A 21,283-nucleotide genomic window follows, 5' to 3' on the forward strand; every position below is an offset into this window, starting at 1 on the left:
GCAAAATCAATTACTGCCTCTAATGTTGGTCACTGGTGGTGACACCCCTCGGATCAGGTGACGACTCTTTCCTTTGGCTGCCTTCCTCAAGAAAAAACTGCTTTTGTGTGAGCTGTTTCACCCCCACTAATCGAGATGTGACTCCATGTCTTCTGCAATGCTCCAGCCTACCTTTGCTGTGGCCAGCATGACATAGTACAGGTTTATCCAGGCATCTTTCCACTGACTTCATTTGCATTTGTGAGTGCTTAATGTTTTGGACTTCTGATTACCAAACTATGCATGCAGGAAAAAAAAAGTGCAAGTCATTAGTGAACTTGAGTGGCAGGTTTGATCTCATTAATTTGACATTGCACAGAAAACCTGCAGCAGCAGCAGGGATAGGTATAGATTTTTAAAGTTGAGCTCAACAGCCTGAGCTGTGAGACCATCCTTTTCCCTTTTGCCTCCAGAAGCTGCAAAGGGTTTAACCCAAATTCCATTGGATGACTAGCCATCAAAGCTGTGTTTCCCATTTTGCTGGCCACAGCACAACATTATTAATAAAATACAGAAATAGGTGTAGAAAGACATAGCTACATCTTCAGGTGCTTGCTGACAGCCTGCCCCTGCAGAGGTGGGATACGCAGCTGTGTGTGCGATGTGCACAGCTGACATAATGAGCTCTGTTCTAGTGCAAACAGAATTTGCTCCAGTAAGAACTCAGCAAAAATTAGGCAAATACTCAGAGATTCAGACAGAGTCTGAAATATTCCATACCCTTAGCAGTCTAAATGCAAAAGATTGACTGATGTGATTTTTGCATTTTACTTTGATTGTTGGGTGCTTTTATAAAGCCTCTAATGCAAGAAGTGTTCATGTTGCTCCAGAAGAATTGCTGCTCATGCTGAGCAAATTTATTCAGGTTAACTCCTGTCTTGCAAGCCCATTCTGGAATGGGATGTGCTCAAAAAATTCCTTTTTGCTTATCAAAAGAAGTTGTTCTCAATCAAAACCTCCACACCATAATTAAAGTCCACAGTGATTTTCCTTTTTTTTCACTTTGCAGCATTATAATACATAAAGCCCAGCTTTTACTTCTCATCTGAGCAGTTTAGCTCCAGAATCAGTCTAAGAGCAAAGGTGGAATCATATAATGGTTTAGGTTGGAAGGGACCTTAAAGATTACCTAGTTTCAATGCCCCTGCCATGAGCAGAGACACCTTTCACTAGCCCAGGTTGCTCAAACTCCCATCTAACCTGGCCTTGAACACTGCCAGGGAAGGGGCATCCACAGCTTCTCTGAACAAACTGTGCCAGTACCTCACCGCCCGCACAGTAAACAATTTCTTCCTAATATCTAATCTAAACTTGCTGTCTTTCAGTTTGAATCCATCTCCCCTTGTTCTATCATCTCCTGCAAGACATACCCACACAGCTGCACATCACAGTGGTAGTCCACCTCAATCATTGTATTTGAATACAGCAAGCAGGATGCACATGAATGTGTCTCCATTGTATCTTTTATATATATAAGAGGTCTATACTAGATGCAAAGAGAACACACAATCAAATGTTGATTTAATTATTTCCAGTGAGAATCAAAGTGTGTCAATGAACAGAGATATAAACAAAAATAATTGTAAGAAAAGACAGGATTCAATACAGCAGAAGTTCCCAGGGAAGATATTTTATTTTACAAAGAGGATGCAGAAATGAGGGAAACAGAATCATTACTTATGTGACTTCAGGAGATAAATCATCAGTAAATATTTTTTTAAGCAGCACCACCATTAACACAGAACAATTTCACATTTGTAGGTAATTTACAGCTGAGAAACATTCTGTCAACATTTCCTCATATGTTTGATTTGATTAAACTTAGTGAAAGACACCTCCCATCAGACCTGAAATATCTCTGAGATTTTAATGATTTTCCACATAGAAAGGGCACACTCAGTAGCAGAAATGTTCATTTATTTTTTTCCCAGTGTGCCCAAATGAAGCAACTCTTGAATATGGGTCAATGAATACAATTGCTTTAAGGCAAGAATGCAGGTCTGGAAGAAAAACAAAGTCCAGTGGTGCCTTTCTTCTTCAAAAGATGGATTTTTAGTCTCCCTTAAAGCACACAGCCTATATGAGAACAAAATGTTAGAATCTTGTTTTTGTTGGCTGTGAATAAATTCATCATGGGATACATGGTTTAAATATGACCTGATGTAATTCCCATTCTCCTACTACTAGCTGCTATCTGCTGAGCCAATTTCAACTTCAGCTCTGTTTCTTTTGAGTAAAGATTGCAGACAGACTCTCGTCTTCATTTGTTCTGTCCAATTCAGGATGTGAAGCACTCCTGGACACAAAATATAGGGTGTTTTTCATTTTTGTAGTGTGTGACTCAGTTTTAGCATATGAAACTAATCTTTGCTAATGCATTGTGTTAGAACTGACTCATCCATATCGAAGGTGCAAAGTCCTTGAGTGTTTAACCAATTGCTTTATATTTTAGAGAAACTATATTATAAGTTCTTGGGTTTCACTTAAATTATTTTTTGTCTCATTAATAAATCATATGCAGACAACTGAATCTTGCAAGTTAGATGTAAATAAGTAATTAGAAAAAAATGTAGCAGCTTTCAAAGTTCAGTGGCCAAGGAAATCCTTAGGATTTTTTCATTAGTCACAATTTAAAATATAATTAAAATAATTATAAAACAGTCAACAATTACACAGTGTTAAGGGACAGGTTTTCCTAAAGAACTCAAGAGCACACAACTGTTTGCATGTATTCAGAATTTCCCAGCTCCTACCAAAGCATCAAAGTAAGTAAGCAGATCTACATACTGATTTATGAAATCCTCTTAGCACTTGGACACCACTTTTCTTTACCCTTGCCTAGGCACTAAGCCCTCAAAAACTCGCCTATCCTCTAGGTAGGAGAGGACAAAATGAAGACCAAAACTGAGGGTAATATTAGTGACTTATCTGTATATGATCCCCCAAAGGAGCTCCCATTTTCAAGTCTGAGAGTTATCCAAGCGGAGATACAAATCCCTGAGATTTCCAATAGGCGTTCTGCTTTTGACATGATAACTTATGTGAAATGACTCACATAAGTCAACATTTTTCCCTCTGAAGGGAACATGAGACTGGACTTTGGCCCCTTCACTAGTTGCTTGGTATTCTGGAGACCAGCTCTCCTCTCCCCTTGGCACCTGCAAAAGTGGCACCTCAGTTGTTCCAGCTCTCTTGAAGATTTATAGCGAATTTGTGTTTCAGAAACAAGCCGATAACCTTTGCACTGCCTTGGAAGGCAGAACTTTTATTACAGGATTGTTAAGATAACAGCAGCTTTGAATGTGTACTGCTGCTTTACTGAGAACTAAACGGTAACAAAGCTCTGCTTATCTGCTCAGCTACCTGGATTTTAGCAGTGGCCAAGGGTAGGAAGCTCTTACACAGCCAGCTGGTTGTTTCCTGGCATTCTTGTTTTGAGACAGTCGAAGTTCACTCGGCTTTGCTGCTGCTTTGTTATCTAAGGAATTCATATACTACTTAATCTCCATAAAAACCCAAACCATGACTGTACCGTGTGAGCTCTGCAGGGAGCATCAGCATTCCAGATCTGGTGCCATAAGGCCTGTGAGCAGATTCCGGGATGCACAGAAAACTGTATTTTTTGGCAATCAGTATCATAATTGAAGGGAAGACTGCCTGAAATAATTTGAATTTTTTCTTGGCTAGTTTGGACATTCTAGGCTTAAGATATTAGGTGAGAGACCTTTATTTTGTGCAATGACAACCCTAAAGGAAGAATAATAGATGTGGCTTCCATCTGCCTTGCCATGTATGCTTACTAATAAGTCTTTTGCATGAGTCTCAAGGAGCAGTTGTATTCTTGGGATCTAAAGTTGTTTTTAGATAAAAAGCTGAGTAGAAGAGTGAACAGAAAAAAAACAACTTCTTCTTTTGTATGTGAGCCAGATTCTATACAAATACCCCCTGAAACTGATATTCAGAAGCCTTTATTTATTTATTTTTCCTAAATTATGAGAGCATGACAAAATATGATAACAATACGCACTGGAATGTTTATTTTAAAATAGATAACAGCTCTGAAAACCCCTTGCCTAGTTCAGTATACTGGAACATCCCTGCAGCTTAACCTCCTGTCAGTGTGAGCCAGAGCAGGGTGAGGAATGCTTTTTGCTTTTCCCAGGCGAGCCCCTCTGAGGAAATTCAGAGCACACAGTGTGTTCAAACTCCTTTTTTCCTCTTTAGACTTATTATTTATTTCAGGTTGATGTGCAAGCCCAAGGCTGGGCTGGATTCCTTCCTGGACATCTGCCTTAAATGAGTGCTGTGCATCTGACAGATCCCAACAGGTCATGTATCACAGGACGTTCCCCTCATGTCCTGTATACCCGCAAATCACTTCCAACAACTGGTATTTCCACACTATGGGAAATACAGAGATTTGGAATGGTGGGTCCCAAAGCTAAGCGGGACTGAGCAGGGAAAGGCTGAAGCACAAACTCTGGGCTTTGCCCTGCCTCCCTTACTTGGGTTTTAATCAGCCAAAATCCCCACCGAGTCAGCAAGATTTTTCACTTCCAAAAGAGCTGTGTGAAAACTGAGGGAGGGCTTCAGTCAGATCCAGTACAATAGCTAAAAAATAACATGACAAAGTGAAAAGAAGGAAGATAAGCAGAGCACACAGCTTAAGAAAAGCATTTTTTCTAGACAGGGCATCCAATATCCAGCTGCTCTTCTGAAGGAGGTTATGGCTATGTGGTCAGTATGATGGGATATGAGGCATTTAACAAAACTGTCCTAGAGTTTACTTTTTATGTTTTGAGGGTGAAGGAGAGTTTGAATTAAAGATAAGAGATGGCAGGTGTTAATTCCAGTCTCCCAGTTCTTACTTCTGGGTTTAAAGTCCAGGCTATTTGCTTTCTTTTCTCTCCAGGACAGTAGTTACCTTTTTTTAAACAAAGCCCTTTTGTTAGTTTCCCATGTTTTGTTTGTGCACAATACTGTCAACAATATCAGGGTATGTTTAGATAAAAGATCTACTAAATAGACTGGCTTGGGAGTTTGGGGAGTTAATCTCTGCGGATAACACTCCAGTAGATTTTTGTAGTGGCTCTCATTAGTTGACTCTGTCTTATCTAATCAGCCTCTGAAGCCAATCAATACAGAAACTTGCCAATCAGTGCAGAAGCATTTCATGTGGTTATATTCCTGAGGCTCCCAGGGAAAAAAGGGAAAAGAGTATAGAAGTACTTTTTGTTTTGCTCTGCTTAAAAGCTGTTCTGAACAAATGGTTACTGGATGAGATGCTGGGAGCTGATCCTTGCTAGGTTTCCTGGCATCGCTTGATGCATTAGGCTGTAAATGTCTTTATTTCTCCTGAGGTGGGTTTTGTTTCTATTTTTCAGATGAACCTTCAGTAATTTGTGGCAATGTATTAACTCAGCCTACACATTTCTTGCTGTTCAGGCTCATGAACTGGTAGTGTTCATGGAGAGTTAACGTCAGCCACGAAAGGTGGCTTTAAGAGAATTTGACTGATACAGGCTCTGGTGAATCCCCTGGAGGGTGTGATTAAGCATGGAAGAAGTTTCCTGAGTACAATATTTGTCTTATATTTTTCCAGCCCATCAAAAATGAGATTGGGTCTTCCAAGGATGGTGTCCCATGACTGATCCTGTATGGTGCCAAATTTGGTCATCTGACCAAACCAGTCCTCATGTCATCATCCTTGATGGGATGTGAGTCCATGGAGACGCTGGTGTGAAGTGTTGGGATGGGCCCTGAAGTCCCTTGTTGTAGCTCAATGTTGTATATTTATCTTCTCTGTTAGTTTGGCATGCTTTTAGAGGTTGGAAATGACAGCATCCTGAACTGAGAAAAACAGATGAAACCCATAGTTCCCACTTCATGAAGCACACCTGTGTATTTATAAAGGCAAGCAAAGACCATCTGTATCTTCTAATGCTGCAGGTGTCCATAGCCATGTTACAGTTTTGATCTGACTTTTTTTTTTCTGTGAAAGCTAAATGAGGAGTGGAAAATATTCCTGATTTAGGTTCTGTGATCAAACCCAAGAGATATTTCAAGCATTTTCAGGCACGATGAATGAGGAAAAAAGCTAAAAGTGGGGTATGTGAGATTGCTCAACTGTTTCAGTCCCTCAGTCTAAAGGGTGGGAGTCTGGCAGCAGGCTGTTAAAGGAAGGTGCAAATTGACACCAAGATGATGTACATCTGGTCCTGGCTGAGGAGCATAACTGAGGTATACAACAAACCCCACATCACTTCCACAAAAGTAGGAGTTGTTGTTGGTATGATTGACCATACCACTGAATTCATGCATGTCTACAGGGAAAATGCACAAGGATTGGACATCTCTAAAGCCAATTTGTCCTACCCCTGGCTGAAGTATCCAAATGTACCCTGGAATCCTTTGGTGAGGGAGCAGCTGGAGCACAACCCAGGCGTACATCTGTGTCAGGTTATGGGGACATCTGGGGACAGGGGTTTGAGCGTGACACTGGTGGTGTGGCAGCAACCTGCACATATCCACGGAACAGTGCTCGGGGAAGAAGGCCCCGAGGGAGAAAACTTCTGCAGAAAGTGTGGCTGCATAATGTGCTATGGCGAGGAAATTCACATAGGAGGTGCAGCCAGGAGACACTTTCAGGCCTCCAAGGCTCCCTCCAAAAGAAAGAAGTAAAAATGCCAAAAAATTACAGAGGAGTCCCTGGCAAACAATTGAGATCAGCAATATACAATGTCAATATATTGCCTCTGTTTCTGTTTGCTCTTTTTCTTACACAAATATCAATGATTGCCATTGAGACCAATTCTGGACTAAAATCTGTGCATCCAGGTTGAGGATCTATCTTGTTTTCTGTCTAAACTTTTAAGTCAGTTTTGCTGGATGTGTATTAGGACTAAAGTCCTAAATATAAATAATTACTGTATTTTCTTTCCTGTTTTATTGCAGCTGCAAAAGTGAGCCATAATGATTTTTATAGTACATGATAGAATTTGTCAGCTTTGGGACAGAATGAACTCACACGATAGCGACTGGCTCAGCCTCAGAGTGATAAACATGTCAAGATAACAGCAATCATTTTTTCCCTGAACACGAGAATACAATGCAATTTAAAGCAGCTTTTATTTTCTTTTTCTGCATTTTAATATTCCTATAATCAATCACCAACCATAACGGTTTTATTATAACTATGGACACAATAGATCAAATTTTTATGGCCTGGTCTTAGTTTTCCATATGTAATCTGCCAGCACCAGTAATTGCACAGTTTAGGTCATTTGAGTACCCGATTACCACCACAAATCAGGTAACTAGACATCTATGCTGCATGCTGACATAACTGGGAGAATAAACTTGTTCACAAAACTTGGCACATGTAAAGCTGAGAGTCATTCTTCAGGCCAAAGAGAAAATTTTGCTTTTCTTGTTTATTGTTATGGTTCCCCCAGGGACTATATAAAGACAGAAAATTTAAAAACATTTGCTTTAAATGTGCAGTTTCTTGCAAGACTCTGGCTAAAGCCAAACCTAAAATTTAGGGTCTCTTGCCCACAGGCAGGCAGCAGGTAAATCCTGTATGGTTAAAATAGCGGATTGAATTTTTCAAAAACCTTAATTCATGACTCTCAAAGCTGTAATGGAATCAAGTGCAGATCCGGGTTGAAGTTTGATTAAAAGTTGAGAAAGACGACAAGGAGAAAATTATTTATTTACACAGTGGAGAAAGACTGTCTGAAGGTATCCATAGGCACTTGTGTAGATCATCATCTTCATAAATGACTTAATGAAAGGTACGGTAGAGGGTATCAACATTTATGAGTGATTAAAGATTATATAGGATAAAACTAAAGGTAGCATAGAAGACTTGCTTGAAGATTTTAAAATGTGGGTGACTGAGTCACGATAAAGGCGATGCTTGCAGAAGAGCAGACACACAGGGACCAGGAATTCACTGCAAGGTGAGGCACAAGAGGAAAAATGAGCTATATACACGTGTACAACAAAATGTCTGTACCTAACTTCTGCCTCTCAAGAGAGAGTGAGCATTAGCTCCCTGCATATTAGTGGTCAGGAAGACAAAGGGTGCATTAAGTGTTATTACAAAAGGAGCACATAATAAAGGTTAATCTGCCATCATCCACCTGTATTAAATCCTCAGGGCTTCCACATCTTGAGGTGTCCATGCAGACCAAGTCCCCTGGGTGACCGAGTTGGGATGGGAAAAGCTGCAGACTCAGATGTCCCACGGTGAAAGAAGTTTCACCCTGTTCCTGCTGGAGTCACTGCTCTGGTTGGCCTGAGTCCTTGAAGCTCTTATTACAACTATTATTGCAACTACAATGCCTTTTGATTAGTCTGGCAGCATCCCACCCAGCTGAGTCAGGGTCTTTTTGGATGGGACCCACTGTGGGGACAGGATCCTGGGAACTTCAGCATCCTAGCAGGTGTCCTTGGCCCCTCATTCCCCATGCCTCACTGACATGAGCCCTCAACATTTTGAGCTGGAGCTGGTTTCTCTCCCTGCCGCTGCAGCCCCATCCTCTCACCGAGGCATTGGAGGGGAGACAGGCACTGCCCTCGCACTGAGGACGTTCACCCTTTTCTGGGAGGATGACACCTGGGAAGAGGAGGAAGACAGTAGAAGGAATGGAGATTCCTGTCCTTGTTCTGGGTGCAGGTATGGCTCTTGGCACCCCATGCTGTTGTGCTTTGTCTGTCTCGGTGCTGGTGACGTGTGCAATGGCACTGCTGCCTCTCGTGCAGGGGAAACGCACATATGAGGCAGAGAAGGGCTCAGACATGCTGGTAGAGAGCATTGCAGGCACATGCTTGAGTAAAAATTGGGAGAGCTAGTCAATTGCTTGTTTTCTGTTTGATTAGTTATCCTAAAGCATTTCTGCAAAATTATCATGGTCATAAGCCAGCCAAGGTACAGAACTCACTGCCTTTCCTTTGCTACGATAATGAAAACACTGCTGATATTTTCAATTAAAAAAAATACCCCAGGGAGGTAAGATTTTGTGAGGCTGTTCTAAAACTTTCCTTCATGTCCAACAATATGTACGTGACTCAGCTACTAAATAGGCATCTAAATAAAGAGGCTTCTCTTGTGCTTTATGTTCACAAAACTCTCATTCTAGTGTGCAGAGAAACACTCTCCAGCTTTTCTCCATGTTCTTTCTTTGATCTGCACTGCTAACGATAAAACATCTTAGAGTGAATCATAAATGGTGAATTATTTCTGAGTCAGATTTTTTTAGAAATCCTGCTCATAGTTTAATGTACCACAACTACATAATTAAATTATAAGAGTATGTAGTTTATGACATAATTTTATTTCATTTAGGTTTTAAAATGTGCTTAGCAGAAGTACAACAGTCCCAAGACATTTTCATTTTAACAGAACTCAAAGGGCCTAATACTATTGTGTAATATGGGAGAGAGCTTTAAATTTAGTGTGTCTAACACGAATGCATGTTGTCATGCAGAGACTCCCCAAAGGTATTTCAGTGCATTATCCAAGTGGTAGATGCTTGGAAAAAATGCTTACAAAGTAGTCTTCAAATACAGCATATTCAGACAAAGTGCAACTTGCGGATTACTTTCAACACTGCTATGCATGTTCCTCTGTGCCTGTATAATCCTCACATAATGGGGTCCTAGACCATTCCTGGAGCTTTTTGAAATCATCAAAACACAAATCATTCATGATAATAATACAAAAAAAAGTATATAAGGAGGTGCAAACTCACTGTATAAAGTTGTTACAGCAGACAAGGCCCTCTCAGCAGCCTCAAAGTTATATGAAAGTTATTTCAAAATTCAGAAGTCTTCTGCAGTATTCACTGCAATTCACCTTTAGCAGAACAGCTAAATGAGTTTTCATCAGTAAATTACATTTACATACACCCTCTGTCTACTTGAAAATATATTGGAAATTCACAGTAATTTTCAGTAGAGCAAGCATCCTCCAAGTGTTTTGGGTATTGCTTTTGAGGCATGCACGGTTCATTTTATTTTATGTGGCATTTTGATCTTCTTTATTTGTACAGTGCAGATGACCAGAAGTTATTATTTCAGTCCTTTGACTTGGCAAATCAAAATTTTAAGCAGATTTTGCTGGTCTGAGCAGAGGAAGGTTATTGGCCAGGGGCTCGTAGGAGCACTGGCATAAATTATGACACTGAAGTGAAGAATCAATTTGTGTGAATGGTGCTGAAGGGGAACTATGCGTGCTAATGTGTGCAATGAGGACATCTGCTCTAGAAATGAATGCACTGGACTTTTGATGTCATCTTCCACCAGTTCCAGGGAGGAGTTTAGGAAAGTGTTTAAGCACATCATCAACATGTGAGCTTACACATTAACAGCTGGATTTTTCAAGGGGAATTTGTTCTTAGATCAAAGCCTTAGTTGCTTGGAATAGAAGGCGTGGTGGCAGTAATACAGGGAATGATTTTGAAAAGGTATTAGATTGATGGATTTGAACAGAGAGAGTTGCCAGTTCCCAATGGTGTCATATCATGTAAAATATTTTCCTGAAAATGGAGATGGAGCTGTTTCTTTAATTTTCTTTGTAACTTTCATTCTAAAACAGAAATGGGATGAAGCACATTATGTTTCAAAGAGATCAGTGTTATCCTTCAGTAAAACTGTTTATCCACTGGCCTCATGCCTTTTGAAATATCTATACACCTAAGAAGCCAGACTTAACACTTACAGTGTGGCAAATCAGAAGCAGCTGAATTATAGTAGGCTAGCATAACATCAGCATAAAACCAGTGAAAAGGTAAGCAGGCCCAACCCAAAATGTTGTACATGACAACATGTTTCTTGTGTCTTACAAGTGAATATTTCATTACATGCTAATTTTGCAGAATTATCACATTTACTGTTTTCCCCAAAGGCAAAGGGGGAATTTTCTCCATGCTGGGTTTTCTACTAGCTCTTAGGAGAGCAACATTTACACCTAAAATTTTAGCATACAGATCACCTGTTCTGTAATTGCTGTAGTTTTAGAGGTCCTCAGGAAGGGTCACAGATTTGTCTCTCCTTGAGCGAGGAGCATCTTTCTCATGTTCTGCCCAGCCTTGATCTCCGGCTTCAGTTTTGCAGTGGTCTCATGCCAGTCCTTAGACTGTGGATGAAGGACTGAATCTCACTCACTCTGAAAACAGTTTAGACTTAAAAGTTTACCATAAGAACTGTGCCAGTTGTGATCTGGCCTGTTTTACTAAAATATTTATACTAGTAAAAGACCAAATGTAAACTCAGGTTACACCAGAAATAAGCTGTGCTTCTGGGAACGCTTGTATTGCAGGTTAACTGTATTCTCACAAAGATAAGATGTTTATATATCAACAGCCAGATGTCTTTTCTATTGCTTTAAGAAAGTTTTTTTACACCCATTTTAAAGATTTTAGGCTGAGAATTTAGCCTAGACTTCCTATAGCATTTGCTGACGCTATCTGTATTAGCAGGCAGTGCAGATCAACAGGGGGTTTGTAAAACAAAAAGAGTTGTGGCTGAGGTCCTGACATCCACACCAGACATGCTCCAGTGAAGTTTACCCCACGCTGGGTCTAGTCTGGGCCATTCACAGCATACCCACTGGCTGATGGAGCAGGTTGACTCCACAGGCACAATTTCTGCAAGCTTTGTTGGGAAGGAATCCAGTTCATGTGCTCTGAGCCCATTCTGTGATGTGAACCAAAGCACATTATGTGGGGACAGCCTGGAGATTCACTTCAAAGCATGCTCCCAACCCAAACTGAAACCCAAAAGTAGATTTAGCCATTCAGTCAGAAGAATTAAAAACTCCCTGGACCCATGGATGTAGAAGGATTACCCTTGGGACCCACTGATGCATGGGGAGGAAATATTGAAATGGAATGAATTCTGGGCAGCAGCCACTGAAAAAGGACTGCAAATGCAGTTTTCCATGGGGAGGTGAAGTTCTGAAAGACATGTCAGAGGATGACACAGAAGACAGGAGTCTACAATGCAACATGGCAATAGGAAAAAAGATCAGCATTGTTTGGCCCATAGAAAAGCATTGTGCCATGCACAGCCACTCTCTAGACTGCTGAAAGTGCACCTGGACACTGGGTTTTATTCCTAGGGATTAATACTTCCTCCCCAGACAAGCCCCAGAGATGCAAAGCAATTCAAGCAGCTCAAACTTAAAACACATCCAGGAAAGGGCTGATTTGCACAGAACAACTTCATCTTGATTTACATGATTGGTGTCTTTAAAAATTTTGGGAAAGTTAGGCAGATAAATTGGTGCTTATGAAGCCACATACAACTTCTTGTGCCATCTGCTAGTTCTTAATTTCCTCTTTAAGTTATTTAGCAGTCACATGGATGGTTTTCTTTATTGGATGTGTGTTGATTTTTCTGATTTGAAACCAAATCATTCTCAGACTGAAATGGCTGAAGCAGCCAGAGCACTTTGTTAGTTTTGCTACCTTAAACTGGCTGTGCAGTGTGACAGGGAACTGAAAATCCACAGAGCTCTCCAAAATTACATGAGCAGATTTAGGGATGGGGAAATAACTAAAAACCCCTGAACAGAAAAGCTGTGCTTGCTATCACATTTCAGATAATCATGGTTCCTTCCCCTGTTAATGTACACTTCTTGGATAAGCTGCAATAATAACAGTTGTATGAAGAGGATGGACATATTTGGTACTATCAGCACTTGTGTATGATACATATAAATCATATATGTGCTCATATGCACACATGTGCTCAGCTGGCATGAGAGCACATAAGGCAGCTAGAAAGCTGGTAGTTCTTCCTGCAAAGTCTCATATTTTTAGGAGTAAAATCTTTTAAGTGGTTCCTCTCAAGAGGCATATTGCTCTCCATCCTTGTAGTCACCTAGCTCAAAAAGAAGGAGAGAAAGGCAGTCTCATTCTCTGCAACTCTCACATGGTGGTTCCAGAAAATGGCTTTTTGGCTTAATAGTAACTTTTTTTTTTTTTCATGTGACGAGCACACTGTAAAAATAGGATATGAAAATAGGATAGAGTCAAGCATGGCTATGCTTACAGAAATGCAGAGACGCAATGACTTGAAAAGCTCATCCGGATCAGAGGATGAAGCGGTATAAAGTAGCAAAAGCACTGCTACATTTTCTAGCTACTGAATCTAGTCATACAAAGAGACTCAGTGCTAGAAGTCACTAGTCCTTTGCTCTCCTGCTTTTTTCTCCTTGTTTCCCTGGCTTCCAGTCTGCCTCTCCTGATGTGCTTCATCCTCCCAGCTGGATAGCAGAAAACCTGCCTCAGCTGCAAGCTCTTGGCTGGCAGCCACATGGTAATTTATGATGGTCCTCATGCCTCTGGAAGTAGTCCAAGTGGCATCATCTTCACAGTTGTGAATTCATTTTATGTCTCTACAGGTTGAGGGTTTGCTCATGCCTAGAGTTTCATTCCTCTATGGCTTCTGAGGGCACCTCATTTAGGCTTCCTAGTGTGACTGTGGCATAGTTCTCTCCTCTGTAAATTTAAAACAAAATATTTTTGAAGATCCTTTGTGTGAAGATGGTTAGAAATGCACATACACACACACACACACATATATATATATGTACATATATGTATTACTAGTGCTGGCACTATGGCTGAGCTGATTCCATCTACATTTAGGCAACAGGTCTTAGACATTTGGCAGGGGTTTTCAAGAGCCTGCAGAGAAAGAGGTGCTTTCGGATGTGATCTGCTTTAAATTTAGGCCCTAAAGCAAAGCATTGCTCCCAGGGGGAGCCTGTCTCAACCCAGTGACTTTAAGGGGCCCATAAGTAAAATTCAATGGGATGAGCTAACCTTATGATGTGCCTGTGCAAACACATAAGCAGGGAGTCTGAGTTTGTTCTTGAGTTCCAACCCACCTGCCAACCCTGCTGTTAGTGCTGACTCCTGAGCACAGCCCTCAGATGTGGCTCTTGCCTTTGGGAGCTACATGGAAAGGAAGAAGACAGGCTGGCTTGGTGTCTTGGGTCAGGCACATGCAGCCATCCACCGCTTCCACAGCGCGTGCGAATGCCAGGATCCCAATAACAGGTGATGCGGCCATGGCCCGTTCCTACATGAATTAGGGTGTCTCAAATAAAGACTGCATCAGGTTATCCAGCCACCCAGCCTAACCTGGGTGATCTGGCTTCCTATGCCTTTACATATCTCTTAAAATATATACTGACCTGTTGGCAATATGATCTGAACCTAAAACTTTGGGTTTGAGTGTCCTACCAACCATTTCTACGTGAGTCACAATGCCCATGTAATATTTGCTGGAAAAAGGGATTTGGTTTTTATTTCTTCCCCTCTCCTGAAGTGGAAGCAGTTAAAGAAAGTGGACTGAGTGAGCAGGAGCCCAGGGCTTGGTGTAAGGTGCTGTCTGAAAGGAAGCAGATGTCTTTCCATCCGTTCTCAGGTGGTGAGATGTCTGGCACAATTACTGGTGCAACATATGGGAACAGACAGGAGTGTTTCAGTTCTGGCTTTGAGTGTTTGGACTAGTTCTCATCTGGGAGGTGCCTGTTGCAAACTAACTTTTCTACTTTTCTTTAACAGAAGCTGTGCATTGGATTCCACCATAAATGTGGAAATCAGAGCAAAATCATTCTTCTGTATCTTTTTAGAAGGCATAAAAGATTTGCTGTTTTAATGTCCTTAAAACACCAAGGCAACACCTTGACTGTAGGTATTGGGAAGTCACACATCATCAAGGAGTACTCTTATTTTTAAAAATTAGTCCAGATTTTCTTGTTTAAATAAATCTTTTGAGGATGGTGGCGTCAGGAAACAACAAATTTCATTTTGCTCTACTACTTGTGTCAAAACATCTGCATCAAACATTCGGTGCATAGTGACATAGCAAAACAAATGTAGAGCAGACATTACAGATGAATGGCTTGTTGACAGATTAGCAGATGAGTTTCCCTTATGTTTTTGAAAAACATAGCTCCCTAGACAAAATGTACATAGGGGAAAGCTGGGATTAAAGATCAGATAACAAAAAGCAAGCTTTTCTTTTCAGTGTTTACTATTCAAATTCCCTAATATCATGAAAGCTATGAAGAGCAAGTAAAGAAAAATATGCCACGTCCAACACAGGGAGGTGAAAAATGGGCATCTTTTAGGACTAAACCTGCATCCAGGGCTGAGGGAAAAGTTTTGGTCTTTCAATATACATGAAAAAAAAATTAAAATGCAGATTTGGATTATTGAAGCTGCTGGCAAAACTTTCGTTGATCTCATCAAATTATTTTGGCTGAAAAACAGCTGATTCCTTTAAAAATTTTTAAAGGTTGTTTTCTAAATAAAGTGATTTTTTTTGTTTCCAAAATGGTATTTTTATTTATAAAAGTACCTAACTTTAAGTACAGGAATTAAATTGCACTTCAATAATTTTTGATTCAAAATGGTTTTGTTCCTGTTCATTGTTATTTGCTTGTCAAGGGACTGAAGAACAGATTATTTGTACAGATCAAGACACAGTATGAGCTGTGAGTAATTTTTGAGTAGCTCTGTTAATTCAGGCATGTTCTAATAATATGATTGAAAATCTTCTCCTGAGTCAGAGAGTAGCTACATCTGGCTGGGCTAACTCTTCTACCCTTTCCAGTTCTCTAAAATCTTACCAGCAAAGTAGCTCTATGGACTTGCTTAACAGTTTTGGTGCTGCCTTCCCAAGCAGACACGTTATCTGCTTTACTGGTTGTGTGAAAGCTGTTTCCTGTATGATATGGGGACTGGGAACAAGATGATTGCAGTAGTCAAAAAAGATGTTCCTTGTGCTGCATGATGTGCAGTGCTGTGGACTGTATCCTGTTGGATCTGTCAGAGACCAGAACAGCTGAATTTGCCTGTGGGGAAGCTGAATTCAGCTTGCTTGGTGAAGATTGGGTAGTGTCACCCATTGGTGGGTTAAATAGCCTGATGTGGTGGGTAGTAAGCTCTGAGAAGGATGCTGCTATGGCATTTAGGACAGACATTTATGGCTCTGCCCCACTACATGAAGCCTGAGGTAGTGGGGAAAGAGAAAGAGGAAGGGGAAGACATCCCCACAGTTATTTCCTGGTGTTTCTCTGGCTAATCTCATCCAGTCAACATGGGGAAAGCCTTCTGATGAATGCACTGGGAAAAAACACAGTGAAAGTTTCTCCTGCCAGTTACCCTAGCTCTGTGTATTTAAGGTGGCCAAAATCTAGAGCCAATCCTTTACAGTGTGTGAGCACCGCTGGTAGCAGGAAATCCCCAGTTCTCCCTGGTAGCATAAAAATGAAATTAATGGCCAGCCCTTGCATAGCTCTGCGAGTGGCTGAAGACCTCATGCTTTTCATTCAGTTATCCATACATGGGCAGCCCAAAACTAGCTGGTGGGTTTTAAAATACCTAATATGAATGGAATTATCTTCATGTATTGCTTTAACTTTTTTTTTTAAAACTTCCTTTTTATTACATGCTGACAGAAAAATCCAATATATAATCCACTGACAGCCAGCAAGCGCCAGAGTCCGAGAAGTCATCTTGCAAAGAGGGATATGCAATTTTGTATTTCCATCAAGCGTGCTAGAATAATAAGCCAGCTGCCACAAGCTTTGGAAAACTGGCTGGAATTGGACCTCTAGAGCAAATCGTAATTAAGATTGTAGAAATTTCCCTTTTTGGGACTTGGTTTACAGAATATAAGGTCTTGATATTTTTTATAAGCTTTCAGTATGGGTCCCTACATAAGGCACAGCAGGGTAATGAGTGAGGTAGAATTACCTCTTCTCTTCCCTTCACCCCAGGAGCCAGATGGCTCCAACAGAGTTCTCTATTAGAAGGAAAAGCTCAGAGTGTCTCCCGAGGAACTGGCAACCACAACCCCTTGTCCCAGTCTGTGAGAGCAAAATGTGTGCTGGCTGCTTTCCCAGGGCAGGAAGTGCTGGGCACCCCCCATCAAACTCCAGGTGCTTACCTGTGCCACCTCCATCAGGAGCTCAGTCCCTACCAGGCCCCTCTGCAATTGCTGGAAAGAAATAGGCACCTTCAGAGGCTGAGGAAGCCTTCTGATGCACTGAGCTGTGGAGGAGCTCCCTCACCTTTGCTTGCTGTTAAGGGAGTTCAGGGCACTGCACTTCTGTGTCACTCATTGTAGAATTCAGAGGTTCCTATTTCATTTAACTGTATAACACTTGACTAGAACACTAAGCAAGTGGGGTCCTAAGTAGAGATTTGTAGATGAAGCATTCAACTGTGCTAGTTCAGTGAGCCCTAAAGGAGCACTCTTCTTTGGAGAGGGAGTCAGGATGGGTTTGGGATGAAGGCATAGTAATTCCTGCTCCTTTGAAACCTTAGCAGTACTCTTAGCTCTGCCCTGATCTGTTGTTTTATTGTTTATTGTTTATGTTATGCAGCTCAAAATTTGCCTCTCGGACATGGAGCAATTTGTCTTCCCTTCAGTGCCATCAGGAAAATAGATTCTTTTCCCAAGTAAGAAGCAAATGTAAGCAATGTAAGGCCAAAATAGAAAGTGCAAAAACTGAGCCACATCCCAGTCCATGGATTCTTAATTTCTTCATAACAGGCATGAGTTTCCTGTGTGGAAGTTGTCTTCTACTACTGCACAAATGACTATGTTCATACTCAGTTCATACTTAGTCAACCCATTTTCAGGGTGGACAGATTGCTTTGAAACTGATCTGCCAGGGTGAAGAGTGAAGTGGAAAATGGAAAGAGGAAGGATATTGTATTTGCCTGCAGTACACTGCTGAACCACTAAATATTTCTCTGTCTGGTACAGTGTGGGTCCTGTGAAACAAGGACAACCTGGGCCTAAATTCTTGTAGAGTCCTTTTGTCTGCAGCTGTAGATTTTTTTCCTCGAACAAATACTTCCTGCTTGGGAAAACATGCTGTTAAACATGAGGCCATTTGAAGCTAATACATAGATCTTTTAAGTGCAGACAGCTTCATTTTGATGTCCAAAAGGGCTGCAAATTGTTTCTGGGGTCCCCTTCTCCTTGCAAGCTGAAGCGACCTGGCCAGAGGGACTGGCAGCCCTGGCTTCTCTGCCTGTCTTTCAGGAGCAGGCTGGAGTCCCACATATCTGTGGTGGTGGCATGTCTGAGAGCTGGGCAGGTACAGGGGACATTTGCCTCTGCCTGTTGTCCAAATAAAAATACAAAGTCATCCTTTAACTCCTTTGTGGAAAAAGATGATGGGCTAACCTACTTAGAAACATCTGGCCTACAGGCTACCAGCTGAGCCATTCTGGAAAGATCACAGCTTAAGTTCTTTTAGGATTGATATGTCATGTTGGCTGGACTTGTGCATGCCCGTATTTATAATTCAACCAACGTGTACCTTTAGAGCACCTTTCAACATTTAACCTTCAGCATTTCAACTCAAAGCGTAGACTTGTTTTGTGAGAGAGTGCTTTTCTCTTTCAAGCCTTATGAAGTAAATGAGTTATAAGAATACAATGGAGTTACAAGAGTGCTGCAGAGTAAGAGAGGCTTAAAGAAAACACTTGGCTTTCAAACATGAAAAACATTTCAGATACACAGAGCGCCAAGCTCTAATCTTATTTCCAGGGAATCAGAGCAGAGCAGAGCTGAGTTGGCTTCATTAAAATTGGAGCCCACCTGGGCTCTGCAGCTGTGTGTGGAGCTGTAGCTTGCAAAGGTGGGGCTTGGGGGCTCTCTTAAATGTTATCAATGAGCTGCCTGAGGTGCCACATCGACTGCATGCTTTGAGAATGCCCACATCAGGAGCAAAAGCAACCTGCACACCAGCCTGGCAAGGGCCACTTGTCCACACCAGCAAATCCTTCCTGTACACTCTGCTTGGGGCCCCAAATCCAAGTGCATGGAGCCAGTGAGCTTTGCAGCACCCAGGGTCAGGCCCACCTCTTGGTTTTAGCACTCTTTCCGATGGATTGCGCTGTGCCCGAGCTCCTTGCAGTCGCCAGGGAGTGGCACTGCCGGCACCATTTGTCGAAGGAACAGCGGAGCGGGCTTGTCACACCTCGGTATTCACAGGCTGGAAATAGAACAAGCTCACACCACTCCCACACAGGCACGCATTACACAGTCAAACAAAAATATCTGTACTTTCCGCGATGACTCCAATCGTTTTTAATGCCACTGACTCTAAATCATGTGCTCTGCTATTACCTCAGGAAGACACCCAACACGTGTTGAGCTGGCACAGCTGCCTGGTATGGCCTGGTGTCAGCCACACCAGGTGCGGCTATGGGCAGCTTGGTTTGCTCGTGGTGTCTGGGAAAAGCTTGCCATAGTCACCACAGGCCACGTCTCTGTTCTGAATCTTTGTATCTAATGAATGTAAAGCTGAGCCCAAGCCCTCTTGCCGAATCCCGCTGTGTCGGTGACCTAAAATGAGCAGGGATGATTCCCATGAGTTAGTGGTGCTGGAATTGACTGTACATCACAAATTTATCCCCACAGCTTACTGCCAGTTTCCTCTGTCTTGAAGTTTGACTTGAAGTCAGACGTATGGCTTTAAAATTTCCAAACAGCGATTACCAGGCACACTGTAGGAAGGAGATTTCATTCCCTGTCCCCATTAGTCAACCATGAGCTTTCCTGTGCTAAAATCCACTCAGGAAATGCTGCAAACAAAGGAGGTAAATAGTTCTCAGCATTCCTTGTTGCTTGGAAGGAGTTAAGCTCTTCTCAACAGACTGATCGAGTTTTTCTGGCATTATCCCATTAGCTTAAGTCATTGCTGATGACTTCACCCTCCTGGTGACATCAGCCTCTAATCTTGTGAAGGTGAATTCATGTGAGATTGTTTCAAAACAATTACTCCCTGAATTGTAGGTCATTTCAATTGATATATGGATGCAACATTCACTTCTGCAGATTGTAGCTTCTCTTATGCAGTGTGTGTACACATTTTCCATCCTGTATTTCAGCATGTGTGTTATGTTACAAACTGGCACTGCCTGAGATCAGCAGGAGAATGTGCTTCTTTTAAATGCAAAAGTAAAAGAAACAAACAAAAATCAACCCACTGATATTACTATTTTTATAGGTATGATTAAGACTTCTCTTCAGTCATATATGTGGTTTGTTTGATTCCCTCTGGATGCTGCCTCCCTCTCTGTCTCTTCTGGAATATTCTGCTTTGTCTATGCTATGTCTTTACTTAGGAGTGCTCTGGCCATTTCAGATTCTCTTGCTTTTACCTGTACTTGGGGAGAAATGTAGACAGATAAACACTCAGAATAGTTACTTAATAAATCACAATTTTTAATAACATTGGATGTATTTTTCTCACCCCATACCAGGTTAAATATAGATAAAAGTGAATAAGGATGATAGATCGGGTCTTAAGATATTTTCTGTTTTTCTCTTTCCTCTGAAGAGGTGACTCAGAGGAACACGGAGACACAGCCGACACTTGTAAGAAGTGGTTTTAATAAGAGGAGACAAGTCATCATCCCAGCTGTGCAATCCTTGCTGAAGTCAAGGGGTCAGGAAAGAAAGGCCCCATTTGTCCTGAGGAGCAGCACACACATGTATACCAAAGGAGGATAGTGATGTATTTAGACTAGAAGTTCCCCAGACCTAAACGAGACATTTGTTTGCTTAACTTCATTGTTCTTCCCTTCTCTCATCACTTGTCCTCAGCTGGCTGCAGTAATTCCCGTGAAGCTCTGCAGAGGCATCCACCTTAAAACCATGGGAAAGAAAGTTCCAGCTCCCCAAAACCTCTCACACTCCCAGCTACTGGCAGAAAGCCTCTCTGAGCTGCCCTGAGCAAGCTGGCCACAGCCAGGGGGGTGACAGAGCATGGGGCGGCACCGAAGGTAGGAGGACTCAGACACTGTTGTCTCTATCTGCCGTATTGTGAAGAGACTTCTTAATGTGACTAATAGCTCTTGGCATTGAGCTGCAGCTCCTGAAGTGCAGAGCTGGCATGTCCATGCGCTAATGTTTAAAGTAATGTGTCACAAAAGTTTTATAGTAGCAGCACAGTATTGTTGGGGGAGAAGAAGCTGTTTAAATAAAGCCAATAAAATTCTACTATCATCACTTTTCTCTCTTTATTGTTGAGAGGGTGGAAATGACTAAAGTTTTTATTTGGTGTTAGCAGTGTGATGCTACATTTTTTTCCACATTTGGAAATGAACAAGGTAGTGATAAAAAAAATCATTAAGAAGTGAACCAGTTGTCCTCAGCTCCTGGATGCTTCAGAGGGGCTCAGCCATAGAGA

The sequence above is a fragment of the Parus major genome, chromosome 1 (genome assembly GCF_001522545.3).
Source record: "Parus major isolate Abel chromosome 1, Parus_major1.1, whole genome shotgun sequence".
In the NCBI taxonomy this organism is placed as follows: domain Eukaryota; kingdom Metazoa; phylum Chordata; class Aves; order Passeriformes; family Paridae; genus Parus; species Parus major.